The sequence below is a fragment of the Takifugu flavidus genome, chromosome 19 (genome assembly GCF_003711565.1).
Source record: "Takifugu flavidus isolate HTHZ2018 chromosome 19, ASM371156v2, whole genome shotgun sequence".
NCBI classification, from domain to species: domain Eukaryota; kingdom Metazoa; phylum Chordata; class Actinopteri; order Tetraodontiformes; family Tetraodontidae; genus Takifugu; species Takifugu flavidus.
The window spans coordinates 6,419,522-6,436,975 of record NC_079538.1 but is presented as its reverse complement, the minus strand read 5'-3'; the positions used below and the strand labels follow the sequence as shown (position 1 = coordinate 6,436,975).

General features: G+C 48.2%; 1 protein-coding gene across 4 annotated transcripts in view; it reads right to left on the bottom strand.

Annotated features, from left to right (window-relative positions):
• Nucleotides 1–17,454, bottom strand: part of fut8b (fucosyltransferase 8b (alpha (1,6) fucosyltransferase)) — a 56,739-nt gene that overhangs the window by 25,930 nt on the left and 13,355 nt on the right. The window lies entirely within an intron of this gene.

Sequence of the window (17,454 nt, the reverse complement as noted above, 5' to 3'; positions counted from 1 at the left end):
GATCCCACGAGCAGCAGAGGTGGATGCGTGCGGGGGTGGGGAAGCCCCTGGTGCCGTCCTGACATATGCCTGCCATAAATGAACCAGTACTGGTGTGTGCTCGCCGCCCTGACTGTGTCCCACGCTGTACCGGTAGGACACTACCATGGTGGTGGGGGGCAGTCGGTCATGGAGGGGAAACGACTGTAATTGTGTGACATTATAGAGAGCGATGACGTCACCAGATCAATGAGGGTTAATCTCTCTCCGTTTTCTATTGAAAAGTGTTGGATTATTCAAATCGGCGCCGTCCTCACGCCCTCCCTGCACTCTAAAGGGAGCCCATCTTTATGCACACAGTGCAAGGATGTGCTGAGCTGTGTTTTATTATGGAAAGTAAGAGCTGTGAAGGGACAACACTCCGGCAGCTAATGCATGACAGGGACCCGAGTTAGAGGGGGAAAAGCCCACCGCAAAAACCTCGCTACTGTCTGAACAGCCATAATGAGGTTTGTGCTCAGCAGACTAAAACTGATATATTTAAAAATGACGAACGGATGAGACAGCTGCCACAAATGAGTTTCTCTCTATATATTTAGATATTTTTATTCCCCCCCCCCCCTCGATAAGATCTTTTCTTGAAAATGAAACATATTACAGGAAAGGTTCTGGTCTTCCTGTCTGCTGCACCTGCTTCCACGTTCCTTTTTCACCCCATTAAGAATCTCACTCATCTCACAGAGCTCTTGACCTTACTGTCAGGCCTCAGTGGGTGAGGGCTGGGATGATGCATGTGATATTCTAGGGGTCAACTGTCACCCAGGAGCCGGAGGGGGTCAACAGAGCTGGTTCATCTTCAGCGTGTCTGTGCAGCAGAGGTCGTCCATCAGCGCCGAGCACCAGAATTTCAGCAGGGGTGCTAAATTATGCACGGAGGCTTTGCTGTGGATGGCTCCTGTTACCCACGCCATGTACATGAAACCATTGTGGAGGCGACTGGAGAGCAGCGTGTGTGTACACACAGCGGTTTGGAGTTGACTGTTGGTTTAGAGGTTGAGTCGGTTTCTATGCCCATAAATCCAAACCCAAACTCAGATTCTTATTAAACAGACTGCGGTGGTGTGAGCGTGTGTGTTGCCTGGTGAGCAAAAACGTGAGAGCAGAAGCTGCTCGCAAATGCAAGAACCGACTGGAAGCTTTTGGCCATGTCAGATCTGATAAGTTGGGTTTGAGCATCTAAAAGAACTCTCTGACTTTAGCCGATTAATATTTTGGTGTTGTATTGATTCCAAGAACAGAGGCACAAAGTGCATTTCAGTAATTTGACTACAAAATGAATAGAAAATGGACCAAAGACAAATCACGTGTGGCATTTTAGGACATGCGTACCAACCAGTCTAACCCACGCAGCAAACAGCGCCCCCTATTGGCAAATACAGATTAGAAAGCGAGTTAAATGTCCATGCTGAGGTAACTCCTGGAGACGGCTGTTAAATACAGGAACACAGCAGAGACACACATCAGCCCTTTCTGAATGGACTATAAGGCCCAAATGTGTCGATCTAATTTACAGTTCCTGTTTACAAAGGCAGAATCTTTATGTCCACCTCAAGCAGCAAAAACCACCTTTTTGTTTGCTCTGCTGAGCGACACAAATCCACCTTTAGCACCAGGAAGTTGCGCCCAAGTGCCCAATTAAGCCACAGAGAAGAATCGTTTGCCGTGTTGTCAGCTGGTCTTAGGTTCCCAGCAATGACATAACCAAGTTACGCAAGACGGCAAACGCTGACGCACGCGAGGGTTTGAGGCGGAGCTTTTTACCACCGCATGTTTTATGTATGATTTAAAAGCAGATGCAACTTTCGGGGGAATAAAAACGTCTCCGTTCATTTTTCCTTCTTCTACAAAATCATTCTAGTTGCATTTGAGTGTTTGAATATGAGATTTTCTACCCCCCCCCCCCCCACGGCTCAGAACCCATAGAGACCCCCAGAACTTCCCGGGGTGCAGCCAGAATTTTTAATGGGTCTGCATCCCCGGGAGTGGGTGCTCGGGAGTCAAGTGGCTCGATATGCCCAGCCGCTCGCACATGCCAGCCTTCTAAATATTTCATGACCTGTTGTTTACCTCACGCATCTACTGGCTCCAGAACAAGTACGGGGAACTGATGATGCGGAGGAGAAAAGGAAAAAACCACCCCACATCCTGTGATGTTCTCTCTATTCCCCACACCTGGAAATGAGAAAGGGCTCGACGCTGTTTCTCTCCTCACGCTCGCTTCTGTTGCGCGTGGGTGGCGGTGGCTTCGACGCTCACATGTATGTTGTGGTTAACGCGTGTGTAACCCAGTTCATTAACGGGGCGGCGGCTACAGCTTAGACACACGCTGTCTTTGAGGCGGCAGTTCTTTTGAGATCGATCCTGCTCCGTCATCTTCCGTCACCAATTACCTGCGCAGAGACGATGTCAGCACTCTGAACATCAAACGCTCCGCCGGGATTAAGTCGCACAGACGTGGCCAAAGGTCTCGGAAGAGTCCGAGCGGCGGTAACGCTGAGCCTGCTGCAGCCGGGCATGCGGAATCTGAGACGGCCGTATTCAGCCTCCCCTCCAAGGTTATCGCCACGGACAATTTGCTGACAGGAGGATACTTGGGCGCGCGCTCCTGCTAGCAGATGCTAACACAGCGCTACACAAACACACGCGTCGTGTTCGTGTGTGTGAGAGGCAGCTATGACAGCACTGGCATTAATTGGGACAACAAGGCATCTTATTAGGAGTGAAAATGTTCTTTTACCTTCTTTATTAATAAAATATGTGTACCAAGAACACTGGATTTACAACAGAGTAACAGTTCTGTAGATTCTTTGCAGAAATAAGTGATGAATGCAGGGAAAGAAAGTCGCCAGCCCCCCTCGAGCTGTAAATCAACAAACACCAGCCTGCCAAATTTCACATTTGTGCTGCCAGAACCGCAATCAGGAGACGCCGACACCATGCAAACTACGCTAACTGCCCACGTCTCCCGGGACACAAGTTGGTCCCTTCTCCTCGGCTTCAAAATGCACGCAGGAAGAGTCAGTGGGCGAATCAGTGGCAGCGAGCAGGTTTAATAATGTTTATTTTTACGAGATGAGCAGGAATCATCAATAAACTGATGGACGGATTCACTCATGGCGCTAAAAACAACCGTAATTAGCATGTGTGTTAAAGAGGGAGGGAAAAGTTCAAGGTTGGTGTTATTCATCTACCTAGGGCTAGTGTGCTGCCACGCACGCACACGTGCACACACCCTGTCAGTTACGGTTATGTTCCATATAATGAGTCCCAGTGATGTCTGACCTTTCACGGCCTGGGGTGTCTTGAGTGAGCCAGACTAGTGAGGACGGTGCAGGGAGAAAGTGGAGGTTTAGGTGTGTGTGTGTGTGTGTGGGTGTGTGGTGATCTCAAAAAGGCAGCACATATAATCAGTTACTTCAAATGGTCCTGGATGCGAGAACAAAACGGAGGAATAATCATCCGACGGATGAATATCGGTGAAGGGAAGAAGGGACGGCAGAACGCCGCTCGGAACCGTGAGATTTGAATCATCGGGGCGCGGCGACGCATAATACCATGTGCCCGTATCTGCAAAATATGGACTTTCCCGCGATTAGCATCGGCCCTTTGAAAGGCGTCCTGGTCAGGCTGCGGTTGTGATTACGCCCCTGTTTAATTTGACGGATCTGCAGCCAGAGATAGACGAGCGAGGAAGAAAGAGGAGTTCAAAGGGAAAAGCAGAGAAGAATGAGAGCAGCCGGAACACCATTTAGGGGACTCCGGCGCTCTGAGAGCGACAGTGAAGAAAAAGTGCCTGAAAGCGCACTCGCAACCTCCCAATAAAAGTCAGGAGCCATGATGACGCCGCGCACGGCGGTCTCTTGCGCAATAACTTATGGCTCCAACACAATAAGCTACAGTCTCCCTCCCACCGCCAACGTTCCCTGTCTCGCTCATCATCTGTGATACAATTTATGGTCAACAGTTAACTTCCATTATAGACTCGCTGTGGGCAACCCCCCCCCCCCCCCCCCCCCCCCCCCCCCACCACACACACACACACACACGAGTCAGAGTGCTCGCTCCTTGAATGATGAAGCGGCAGCAGGAACACTCCGACACAAAAACAGAGAAATAGAGGAGGGGGAAGCGAGGAGGTGGTAATCAAAAGGAAGAAGGCGATCCCAGACGTAGAGAGCGATGCAGTTTTCCCTGAGGGGGGGCCGAGTCCTGACGAACAGCGGAGTTCTATAAACAGCAGGAGCGCACACATCCACCACTGATTCATGCCTCCCTGCTACATCACCTCCCCTCCACAGCCTCACCTCCTCAGCAGCTCTGCTTGGTGACCTTAACCCCCCCCGACACACACACACACACACACACACACACACACACACACACACTTAAATCACGCCAGCGGAACAGCGGCATGCTTAATAAAACACATTATATTGCATTTTTGCCCCTGAACTGAAAGCACTATTCTCTCATTTTCAAAATGTCACCTCCATTTAACAGGATTCGAAGTTTTATCTCGGCCCTTTTCGCATTTCGCGGCCCCACCGCAGACATCACGGCACCGCCGCAGCTCTCCACCCTCCAGTTTCTTGCAGGTGCTCAAAAATTCGAAGGCGTGCGCTGAAACACGACTTGCTAACCTTGTGACGGGCGCCGCCTGAGTGCATTTCCAACTGCCCCCTCAATTAATAATCGAGCTGGCTGTTGATTTGTCCTCCAATGGACCCTCCCTGAACAGCTGTACCGGCTGGACGTTAACTCCTTTAGCACCTCCTCATCCTGTTTTCATTACTTCTCTTGACAGCGTAAAATTCAATCCCAACTACGGGAACCCGCCTGAAATAGACAAAGCCGAGTTAATCTATTCATGACAATTTACTGAGAAAACGTGGGACTGAACCGTGATCCCCCCCCCCCCCCCCCCTTCTCTCCGGGCTCCAGGAGCCTCGTGTCTTCACCCTCTCCCCTGCACGCGTCACAACACAAGCCATATTGACGCGGCTCCTCGTCCCCGTCAGCTTGCATTTTCTGCTTCGGGAGCACGCTTGCCCGACTTCTCCTCTGTCTCTTCCACTCTGGCTCTACATCCTGGCACTCTGCGTCTGCTCACTCGGGCTGCTTCCGCTCGAATGCCTCTTCCACTCCGCGTGATCATGTTTTAACGGTATTTTCCACATCACAATTGGCATGATCTTCAATGACTGGCTCAAGCAGAGATGTGTGTATAGACGAGCGCTCCGTCATGAGAATCGCCTCCGATTTGTCCGACATTTTGCCTCCATTTAGCCTCCACTGGCTGGAGCTCCCATAAACAATTGGATGGAATGGAACTGACAATTACAGGCTGCAGTGCAAACATTCCCTCCCTTGTGGCTTTTAGAACCGTTTTGGGCTCTTTATTCCAGCGTGCTTCATCTTTCATTCCCACAGAGGAAAACGAAAGAGAACCATTTCAAACTCAGCTGCTCTTCACGGAGGGTGTTTAAATTCCAGCACAGTTTAAGAGAATCTTTGGCTTTCTTCATCCTGTGGCATGCAGGAATTTAAGGAATTCCCTCATGTTTCCAGTTCAGGTCTTGGATAGGAACATTAAATTGAGTCTTTCTCCTCTCTTCAGGTGTCAGAACCATGCTGCTCATATTTCTGCAACGCCACATGTCTCAACTGCTGCCGTCCGGTCACACTCTGATGATGTCATCTCATCATTACAGGAGGGAGGTGCAGTGAGGCGAGCCGCCCCGCCTTCTGGTGCAGCGACGCCTTCTCTCCTAGAACGTTGAAAAGATGAAGGAGATTGTTGTGGACGTCGGGGGAGAGCGGGTCCCCAGCACCACCAGATCCCCGAGTGTAAATGCCCCACAGGAGCTCTCCTGGACCGCCGGCACTCGCCAAGACGGCACCTCTACTTCCTCCACAAGTTGAGGGAGTTCGAACCCCCGTCAGGGAAACGCTTTACAGAGGCACTGCCGGGAGCATCCTGAAGGAAAAGTCCTCCACTCCTCCAGTCGCACCACTTCCTTAGTCTGCCGCCATCAGGAACGAGCCTGCAGGCTGGAACCAGCAGGCAGAGGGACAGCTTCAACCACCAGGGTGCCCCAATCCCCATCCTGCCTGCACAATGTTGCCCCGTCAGCACTCAGGAACTGAGCACACACACACACACACACCACACACACACACACACACACACACACACACACACACACACACACACTTTTTTTTTTTTAAAACAACAGTTCTGTTGTTTATTTTTGCAATACTGGTGCAAAAAATATTTCAATCCTCTGTAGGTCCTGTACATACTTCAGAATTCACAATATTAATTCACAAACACTTTAAATTCAAGTGTTAGGGAAAAGCCGAAAAGTCGACCACCAAAAATCTTGGGAAAGACTTTTAACTTTGACCTCATGTTCCATTAACCTGTCTCTCCATTAATGGAGCTGGACATCCACATAGATATTAGCTCGCGCTAAAAGTAGTGTTAGCTAACGTGTTGAGCTGCCGCAGGTTGGGCGTGTGACCGCTCCTCTTGACAAACTACAGCCATGCATAGATTTCAGTCCTGTGGGACACACTGAAACGGCGTGACAATGTCATTCGGTGTCTCGGTGTTCGATTTCCTAAATTTTCGGTTTCGGCCAAGAATTTTGATTTTGGTGCGTCGCTACTTAAAACAAACGGTGTGCCAACTAGTAGCAGATACTTCTGGGTTCTAGCGCCATACCATCACCACAATGCACAAGAAAAACACTCATACTCACACTCATGGAAGTCCATTAATCTTTCACCGAATATGATTTTTATTGCTTATCCAGGTTCTGCATGCAAAGTCAAAGTCCAACCTCCCCCCCCTTCCCCAGCTCCTGTTCTTCGGGCGTGTAACCAGCTGTCATGAGTCTGGAGGAAGTACTCTGACTGACACTCATTGTTCAAGACTGAATATGCATTTCTCCCTCCGGGAGCGACTCATGCCAAACGAAGGACACTCCCCTGATTGATGGCATCTCTTCATAACAGAGGTCCCCTTTTCTTTGCTTGCTCAGACTCTCTTGGTGTGACGTCCGCTCCCTTGCCGACCTCTGACGGCTCCTCGGCTACGACGCGCTGCTGGTTGCGGGCGGACCCTGCCGAAGATCCCAAGTTCAACACACCGTCCTTAAACACGCGATGGCAACTCCGAGATGCCCTCGCAGGTCTGCGCGGAAAAATAAGCAGCTGTAGGAGGGGCGCAGCAGAACCCCAAGGTTAGATCGCAAACACAATGAATAATGCACGCTGCTCTATCAGCGCTGCGGTCGGTTCAGATAGATTCAAGTGGACCCACGTCTCCAGACCAGCCGGGCCGGGGTTTGGTAAATAGTTTGCATGACGGATGGGTTTCCTACGAGATAACGATAGTGGAAGCGGCACGGATGGGGCAGAGAAGGTAAAGGCCTGAGCTGGTGAGTGGGAAAGTAGTGGACTTGGAGGAGGAGGCAGCATGGGGTGGGGTGGGGTGGGGGGGCAAGGCCGCGGATGCTGTTTGTGGGCTTCAGACTGCATTCCAGTCGGAACCCAACAGAAGCGATGGAGACTGTGCCCCCCCCCCGCTAAGAAGTTACACGGTGAAATAATGATGATAGAGATAAAAGACTTCCATTGCTCATACAGTGGCAGTGGAAAACAGGCTGTGGTGCAACTATGTGGGGTAAACAACCTAAAGTCCTCCTCTTTACTGTCCTCGTCGGCTTTCAACACAGCGTGACAGAACTTAAATTAGGCGATCAAAGCCTTCCTCAACAGCAAAAAGATTTCTGTTAATAACATAGATCCCGTCCAGTCACACTGTATTCTTCCATGAGAGGCATAAATGATTTTTTTTTGTGACACACGCTCACTCTCACATGGGCCGTCCCCGTCTCTCCTCTTTACCCTCACGGATGAAAAGATGAACTATTACTGGGACAGCGTAAAATGCTAATGGCTAAAGTGCACATTGTAAAACTCTAAAGTAAAAAGTTTCGATCTCCCACGGGGGTGCACTTGGTAAAACGTGTGGATTGATCTCAACGCCGCGTGGCTACAATTGATCCAACACTAAACGCCCGGAGTGCTTGAACTTTCATCGGTAACAGTCCAGTTTGATCGGCGCAGAAGTAGAACTTCCTTTGCTATAATCATCCCTTCTTTTCTTGTCAGTCTATCGGACCGGAGATGTCTGCTTGGGCGCCTGCTTCCCCCCGGTGAACTGAGGGGAAGCAAAAAGGGAGAGGCTCCCACCTTCTTAGCCTGTTAGCCTGACTCCCTACACCAGCTAACGAGCAGGGAGTAAAGAACATCTGCAGAAGACCCCCCCCTCCACACACACACACACACACACACACACACACACACACACACACACACACACACACACACACACACACAACACACACACACACACACACACACATCCCTAATGAACAAAGAAACTGAGCTGAACCTGAACAGGTAGCTCTGTTAGCTGCAGCAGTAACTGGCTCTGGATGGACCCTTTATCTTTATCTGCTGTCTCCTGGGGGAAAATATGCGCATGCTAGGCTACAGGACCTTTCAACTAGTTGGGAAATGATGGGAAAACAACAGCATTACATGAACAATCTGTCACATGTCACTGCTTTGAATTATCTTTATGCCATGTGTCATGGTTTTTTTTAGGGGGGCTTGTTAGTGCGGGTCTGTTAGGATGGGATCACATTTCCACTGGGCCCATCAGCGCATGGTAACAAGGACGGCACGGAGCACGCTCATGGAGCCCATGCGCCGTGCATGGCGGATCGAGACTCAAAGCTCTGGCATTCGCGCTCGCCGACATTTTTGGGAGCCGAACATCACAAAGACATCTTTGCACTTTTTGCAAAGCCCAAAAAAGCTTGGAAGACGAAGCATTTCCCAGAGTTGGCAGTCGAAATCAGCAAGAGATGGAGCGATGTGTTGATTAATGCCTGGTTAAATGCTCTCAAATCCTCAAATTAGTGGGGTCATGCTGAACACAAATGTATTCAAGTGCATGGTAGCAACAATCTGCATCCAGATGTTACATTTCATCACCTCTTTGGAGGCTTCAAAGCAGAGAATAATTCCATTTTTAGCTCTCACTGATTGTAATATTACTGCATCTTATGTCACATATCACTAAATATTAACCAAAGAAACACAAGAGTTTTGCATCATTCATCCGTCTACAGACTAATTAGAAGAAAGGCTGACATATAATGTAGAAATAATGATAACTAATAACTGTTGATTGTTGGGGGTCAGGCCCTGAGATTCTGGAAAGCGCCTTGAAATAATTTTGATTGTATAAGACGCCATATAAATAAAGACGGATTGAGATTGATGAATACTTGGTTTTTCCTTATGTGTCACCATATTAAAATGCAATTAAGACGTTTTGCCATCACTGTCAAAAGTAAAGAAAGTAACACAGCACGCGCGCACACACACACACACACACACACACACACACTCTCTCTAATGGCACAGGAGGATTTATGCAGCCATATTGCGTTGGGTTGCATAACACTTTACAAGTTTTAATGTGTCTGCTTATGCATTTGGCATCAAAAGTAAAATCTATCATAATCACTGCGGCTCCATAGGTTATTTTTACTGCTCCCTGGAATATTTTAATCTGAAGAGAATGCGGCCGAGTGCTGCTGCTTAAAATAACAAAAGCTGCATAAATAGGCAGACTCATTTCTCTCTACTTGAAATGCATTAGATTTCTGCCTGTTTGTTAGCATAAACATGTGATGTTGGGATTTGGCTACAGGTGCCAAAAGGGGATTATCTTAAATGTGCAACAATGTAAAAGGCACGACGGCAACCTAGCAACTTAAAACTATTTTTATACCTCTTCCACCCACAGTATCATCATCCTAGAATGAAATTGAGATAATAGGAAGTACCAATGCGTGTTGATTAGAAATGCAGAACTCTCAGCGTAACCTCACAAGCCATCAGTGTGGAAAATTGCCAAATATTAAAATATTAAGAAAAAACAAAACAGCAACGAAGATAATTGCATATATTATGTCACCCTGTTATTGCAGCGGCCGTTCATTCAAAATAAGAGCTGAGGCAGAAGACAGCGGCTCCCCTCCATCTTGCAGACGTACCCACATATATGTACTCAAATCACGCAGCTGATCTTTGGCAGGTTGCACACAGCAACGCCCCCCCAGGAGCAGGTTGTCTGACCCCCGTGTAATGAGCCAGAGAGTTGTGGGGTTGCTGGAATTATGCTACTCGCTACAGTTGTAAAGGGCCTTGTGAATCCGCTGAGACGGACTCCCGTGCATGTTGCAGCCTGTTATCAGCGTTCCTTCATCAGTCAGTTCCCACTGCAAAGCAGCAGGGAGGCGGAGTGCTCGTCGTTGCCAGGGCGATGGATGGTGGCAGAGCTATGGGCTGCCGGTGGTTTGTTATCCGTCTTCATGCTTGATGTGGCCTAAGTTATGATCAGTGTGTTTCCTTTGCTTTTGTGTTTGGACCATTGTAGTGGGGATTAATAGTGACGCCCTGGGCGAAACATCAACACAATGGTGTTGAGACGTATAGAAAAGTTCATATAAAATGTAAAGATATTCAGAGCATCTAGAGGACGTCCCTGCCTGAAACTGTCTGATTAGCATCTGCAAGTTTGATCATTTTCATCTCCAGCCATCTGTAGATAAGAAGTCGCTCAACAAAAGCCAGCAGCCACTTTGCATTACATTATCATTTCAGTTACTTTACACCTGGGCTGCTTGGTCACAAGTGCTTCCCTTGACACCCCCCCACCCCCCCCCCCCCCACGGGTAAGGTTAAGTGAGCGCTTTAATGAAATCTGATGACAGTTGATTCGATTAGTTTGGCCTTTGATTAACCTCTCCCTCTTCCTCTGTGTGGTCTGAAGCAAAGCTGCACAGGTTCAGCAACTCTTATGTGGTACCAACGTCTGTGTGTGTGTGTGTGTGTGTGTGTGTGTGTGCGTGTGTGTGTGTGCGTGTGCGTGTGTGACACACAGACAGCTCGGTTGTCTGGACAGCGCGTCGACTACTTGTAATTTGCCGACCTGGACCAGTCGTTTCCAGTCTGCTGTGTGTAGCAGCAACAGGTAGCATCCTAGCGAACCACAGCAAGGTGCTTTTGGAACCCCGCCCCCATGACTGCGATGCTCGCGGTGGCTTTCAGGAGGCAGAAGATGCACACGGTACATCAACAACTGACACGCAAGCCCATTTCTGTCGTTGATGCCGCTGCGGCTGCTACCTCGCTAGCGAACGTCTTTACGGATTGTTGTTGTGACTTAAAAGGTCAACCGGTGTGAAAAGTCTGGCTGGATGAATGATTGGAAGTGTCTTCCATTTCAGACGCACATGGAAAGGCACTTAGTGATTCAGCTGCACCCGAGCGCACAAGGCATGATGATGGCTGCCGAGTCGCCCATTATCTCAAATTAGCGCCATCCTTGTGCCACTCAAGATGGAGCTGCAGGCGGAGCCACGTGATCCAGGCCAAAATAGAAGACACACACTGGGCCGACTTCGGTCTGCAAATGCGATCATTAATATCCACATTTGCAATCTGACAAAAAAAAAAGAAAAAGAAGGGGCTGGAAAGAGGGAGCGCGTTTGGAAAAATGCAACGTCAGCATGTTTGTCACTGTGACAAATTATTCTGAGCACTGAGGGGGTAAGAAAAGATCAGACACCCTCCTGTGTTTCGCACAAACATTTATGAGTGGAAAATAAACTGTGAGTTGTAAAATTTTGTAAATTTCGTAAAATTGCTCATTCAATCGGCAACAAGAATGCCAGGCCCCGCTGTTCAAATGGCCCACAAATTGTCCTCCATGTGGGTCGATGCACCAAAGCACAAGTGCCACTTCAAAAATCTGGAAATCTCTGTTTTAACAATACGTTCTATTTTGATCCACTTGGCTGTTTCACCACAAATGCACCAAAACACCCGCCTCTTTTGCCATTCGCACCAGCCGTTGCCTAGCAACTAGACACTCACCTTGCCGAAAACAGGGGGTGTATTATCTCTTTCCAACCCTTGTATTCTTAGAGGTTAAGCACGGATTTATGTAATTGTAAGGTACCAAATGAAGCACAGTAACGTGTTTAATTAAAGAGACAACTGAGAAGACCTGCGCTGTGCACAACATGGCTACAACTCACTATTCACAGTCAACATCTAAATTCGTAATGGATGCAGCAATACGATGGAATATAGAGCGAAGTTGTGAGACGTGATGAATCAGGATGGCTAACTAGCACAAGGCTACAATCACATGACCATCACGAGCGAAACAGCTGGCGTGTTTATGTCTCCACCCGGGCATAATTACTCAGGACATCCTATAGTAATAAGAAAACCCCACCCTCGGCGACAGCCACACTATCCGCCATTAAAACTCCGCTAGTGACTCGTTAACTATAACCTGAGCGCTCATTAACATGCATGAGGGAGAGAAGTGCTTCAACTCCACCATTAGGTGAGGATGTCCTTGCTTCGGTGTTACTTCCCTCTCTGCATTCACTGATTCAACATTATGGTCGTAATTATCGTCACAGCCTTTTACTTCACCGCAGCAATATTTCCATAATCATTTTACGAGGAGTAAACTGACCACCAGCTACTTCCCACAAAATGGTTCTATACCCTACGATCTGATGCAGGCTGTCTTGGATTGCCACCTCCAGAAACTAGATAAAGACCTTGAGGCTGGAAACCACACTGATGAGATTCGAAAGGGTTTTTTTCATTGTCAGTTCCTGGTTCCATAATTACATACCAGAAGGACTCCTGATATTTACAAATGATGCACTAATATGGTAACTCAATACCACCAATCCAACACGGAACGTGTGTGTGTGTGTGTGTGGGAGGGAGGGAGGGAAAATCCGACTTCCTGTGCTTCCTGTACTTACGCAACTATTTATCTAAATTTCGCCTTGATTTGACGTGTGAGCGAGATTTGAATGGGTTGGGATGCAAAATGCTAATTAGTCCTATAGCAGGGCGGAGTAACGAGCTTGTTACCACGCTCGGCCTCCTAAAGTTCGTTACCCTTCTTGACGCTGCGCCGCCGTCAGAGGAAATCCCCAAACGCTGAAAGGGCATGCTGGAGTCACGCGTCTGCGTCAGTCATTCCATATGTGGACAAAATATCCAGGAGCTACTGGAATCAACCCAGCCTGGACTGGATCACCAGAAGAGACACTTTGGTTGAAAACTCTCTCCGTCACGTCCACAGACGCCTGTTCCAGTAAATGCCCTCATATTGCCGTCGCTCACACGTCCGTCTTGTTCCACTCCGAACTTCATCCACAGTGACTCTACGTGTCGGAGCAACTCCAGCCGCAGCACAAACACCAAATGTACAAACTCTAGACGCCGACTGAGGGGAGTTTTTATACCAGGAAGAAAAGGTTCCTGTGTCCCTCTGGGAAGCAACACAAATTCACCATTTGGAAAAGCTGCACATCCAGTATGGACAGTTTTCTAAAAAACAAAATGGTCTTGATGGAGCTTGTCACGCATTTCCCATTTGAAATCATTTCCTCATGAAAACGGAGCACAGGCAGTCCTTTGATGGCTTGGGGAGCTTTTGAAACGGCAAATTGCTCTCTGAGGAACCTTCCATTTGCCTAAAAGAGCCTTCAAAGAACAGTTTGATGTTTTGCTTGTACTTCATATTTCTCTCAGTGAAAGATAAGTTACATTAAACCTCTTGAATGGCGTGAGACGGCACATAAAAAAACTTACTTTCAAATCACTCATAATCTGTCATCTGAGGAGATCCTCCGCCAGAATCGCCCACCGTGCTCGATTCTTCCAAACGGAGGCTGAGACTATGCTTCAGCAAGCATTGGGTGCGTTTGAAGTATTTAAAAACAAAATTCAAGTGAATCTATTCAAGCAAAACTGCCTGAAAAGGCGCAACGCTGCTTTCCAGCAAGCAAATGAGGCTATTTGCTTTCAAGGTGGCGTGTTTTCGCTCGTTCCTCCGTTTTTTCAGACAACTCCTTGCTAGGCGGGCCAAGGACATGTCAGGAGGACACGTCTGCGTTCAGCATCTGGCCTCTGTTATCTGAGGGGAAGGTTTGACGGGACCCTGCCTGTTTGTCCAGCGCTGGAGTCTTCACATTAATGCACACACTGCTGATTACGATTCAGATGGGTGTTTGGGGAGCAAACATGACAGTGCAAATAGACGACACCATCACAGCTTTGTGACTTTCCAAATGTTTGCACCCCCCCAACGGCGAACTCCATCACATTCAGCACAATTTAGCGACGCAATTTCCGCGTACAGGCCCATATTTATGCCCAATTGGTACCCTTTTACACTGGTAATTTAGATCCATTAACCATAAATGTTGCCCTTTCCCTGACTCAGCCTGTAGACGATGGCTGCATGCATAATATCTGCAAAAAACAACATATTTTTACTGCAATTCAGCACCTGCAGGCAAGGAAGCTTTATTTGGGTTTAGTGCGTTTTGGTGACGGCTAAAGAGATTTTTGGGATCGAGGTATTTAATGAAAACAGCTGGGTAGCATGTCGGCTAATGTGATGGCTTTGCATGTTAAGCAGGAGTGGTGCTAGGCTTAGGCTATCAAAGAGTCATTGGCAGAGCAGACCTGCGCTCCATCTCTCTCACGCTGCGCCTGGCTGGCCCTCGTATCCCCGGCTCTCCTTTTTAACTCCCTCTAAGCACCCATCAATTGAAGCAGTGAAGCCATCAGTGCCCACGCGTAGCCTGTCTGTCTCATTGGTTGGATAGCTGCGTGTGTGCGGGTCTGAGGGGGAGAGTTTTAGTTTGACGGTTCTTGATTGGGCTCTACGGCTGAGGCTGGAGAGTTAATGAACACTGCCTGTCACACCGCTCTTCCTCTCCCTGCAGAGTTCTCACCACGCCCTCATCCAAAAAAGGTTCTTCATATCTACTGGCAGATCAGTGAGAGCATTCAAGCCTGATCTCCCTCTCCCGTCTGTCAAGTATGGGACCTTTCAATTCTGAACAAGCACACATCCAATATAAAATGTTGGGTAGCGTTTAGCTAAGGTAAACAACACTTTAAAGTACAACATGACAGTTTTGGACATGGTTTTGAATTTTTCTGCAGCAGTTACAGGCCGATATGTTTGATTATTTCACATTTGGGGGGCAACCTTGCTGTTTGGTTTGATGAGTGGGCTTCCTATGACATGATTTACGTGCTATTTACACAATCGCAGCCACTGCTCAAGCTCACACACGCGCTAATATAGGGACGTTTGGCTTTTGCTTTGGCTTGTCTGTCAGTCCAGGCAAGCAGACGGACAGTGACTCAATTTCCCCACCAAGAAGGCGTCCTTGGGCTTTCATCTGTGTGCGTGAGGTTCTGTTGTATTTTAGTGCGCGTGTCTGTGAGAGCAATGGAGGAACGGGAGCGCCTCATTGTGAGGCATGATGTTTGAAACCAGGTGAAGGGAAGCTTTGAGGACAGTTCCAGTGGGGTCTCCTCCCATAGCAACAGCTGGACGACACCGAACAAGAGATGGATGGATGCAAATCGCCAAAAAATCGAACTAAATCATCTGCACGCTGAAGGAAAAAAAGACAAAGATATAACACTTCCCTTGCTTTTTAGTCTGAAAAGTCCTGGGAAAATCTTGGCAATAGCCCCCGGGACAGAAATATGTCCCACTCAGATGTCAGTGCGCTCAGAAATGAGGGACAGGTCAGTGCTGATGTTATGGACATCAGAAGCCGTTAGCGCTGCAGTGAGATGTCAGCCCGGCTAGTGCCGTCACCGTGTGATGAGGCCTGGACAGACGTACGGGGAGGGAGGGAGGGGGGGACACGACGAGGCGAGCAGAAATAGGGATGATTCAAGCCCCACAGAAAAATGAAGGCAGGCCGGGATAAAAATGATCCAGACATTAAATGGCAGAAGAGGGAAAAATCCTGGAATGGAGGGCTGCAGACTGACGACGAGAGATTTTTAACACACAAAAACAACAAGGGCGTCCAGATATATTAGTGGTCAAAGGAGGACGGAACAGCAGGAGACAACAGCTTTGGATGGTGAGACTGACTGAAGGGTACGATGAGCAGAATTACAAAAGCAGCGAGAGGTAAAATAATGGAAACAAAGAAAAATAAGCAACAAGATAATGTCACCAGGAATGTTCTGGATCAGGATCAACAAGCCCGTCCAAGCACCCAACCAATTTACTCCAGGCAAGCTGCTCTGCTGAGCAAAAAAAAAAAGGATTTCACCTCATCCTCCAGCAGAACTCCCCAAACAAACGTGCGCTGCTGCATGAATGTGAAAGAGGGCACCGCCGAGCCTCAGCAACTTCCCTGAATGATTTAATGAGCCGTTTGATAAGATTTTCTTTTCCCCTTCGGATCGATCAGACACCAGAGGTTCATCTCCTTTGTCAAACTCTTCAAGGATGGAAATGCTTGATATTCTGCCTATTTGGAGGCTACTAAGTTAGTATTTCACTGTGGATGTGTTTATTTTAATCAACAAAATAACAACTCAATACAGTTTGCAATCCAAAGAATTATTATTTTTTTAACCACCCACTCAGGCCCGGGGCAAAACTGTGCCACGAAACCCTGAACCCTGAAAAGTGTGTGTGTGTGTGTGTGTGTGTAAAAGATGTAGTGCTGACATCACAGACAGCTGGTTGGCCAGTGGGAGCCTTAGCGGAGGATCGAACCGCGAGTGCAGACTGGCACTGATCTCAGGCCAGTAGGTGGGTGTATGTGTGCAGCTGACAGTGGGAGAAGTAGAGCGAGGGAGTTAAAGGGGAAGACATGAAGAATATTCCCTGAAATTGCATTTGGAGTCCGAGTCAAACCCGTCAAACCCGATAAAGAGGATTTATTTTTTCAGTACGTCTGTGATTTACCGCCCTGGTTTTAGTGGGTCACGATTGGACCGTCTCCGCAGTCTGGAGTGTCTGTGCGTCTGAGCCAGGAGCAAATGTAAACGTCGGCGTTTTTACAGCAGATCTGAGGTCAATTCCTGGCCAAGGTTACGCCTACACTGCAGGACAATGACAAAACGTACAAATCATGCAGCAAAAGACTGGAATGACTGCAAATACACAGGGCGAGTGCCCTGGGTTGTGTAGCACTCTCCTAGCTTCTCTAAATTATATTCATTTGGAGGCCCAAAGTTGGACAGCAGCGAGGCCAGGGACACGGCAGACGAGGAGGCGGAGCCAGTTTCCTTTCGGGGCTGATGTTAACAGATTGTGTCGTTCACACCAGCAGCACCACGGAGCGCACCTCGGCGCGCTACTGCGATCGTTTCAACGTCTCCTCTGTTCGGGCTGGGAGCGATCGCGGGAAGTTAAAGAAAGAAACAGCATCCAGCCGATTTTCAAATTAA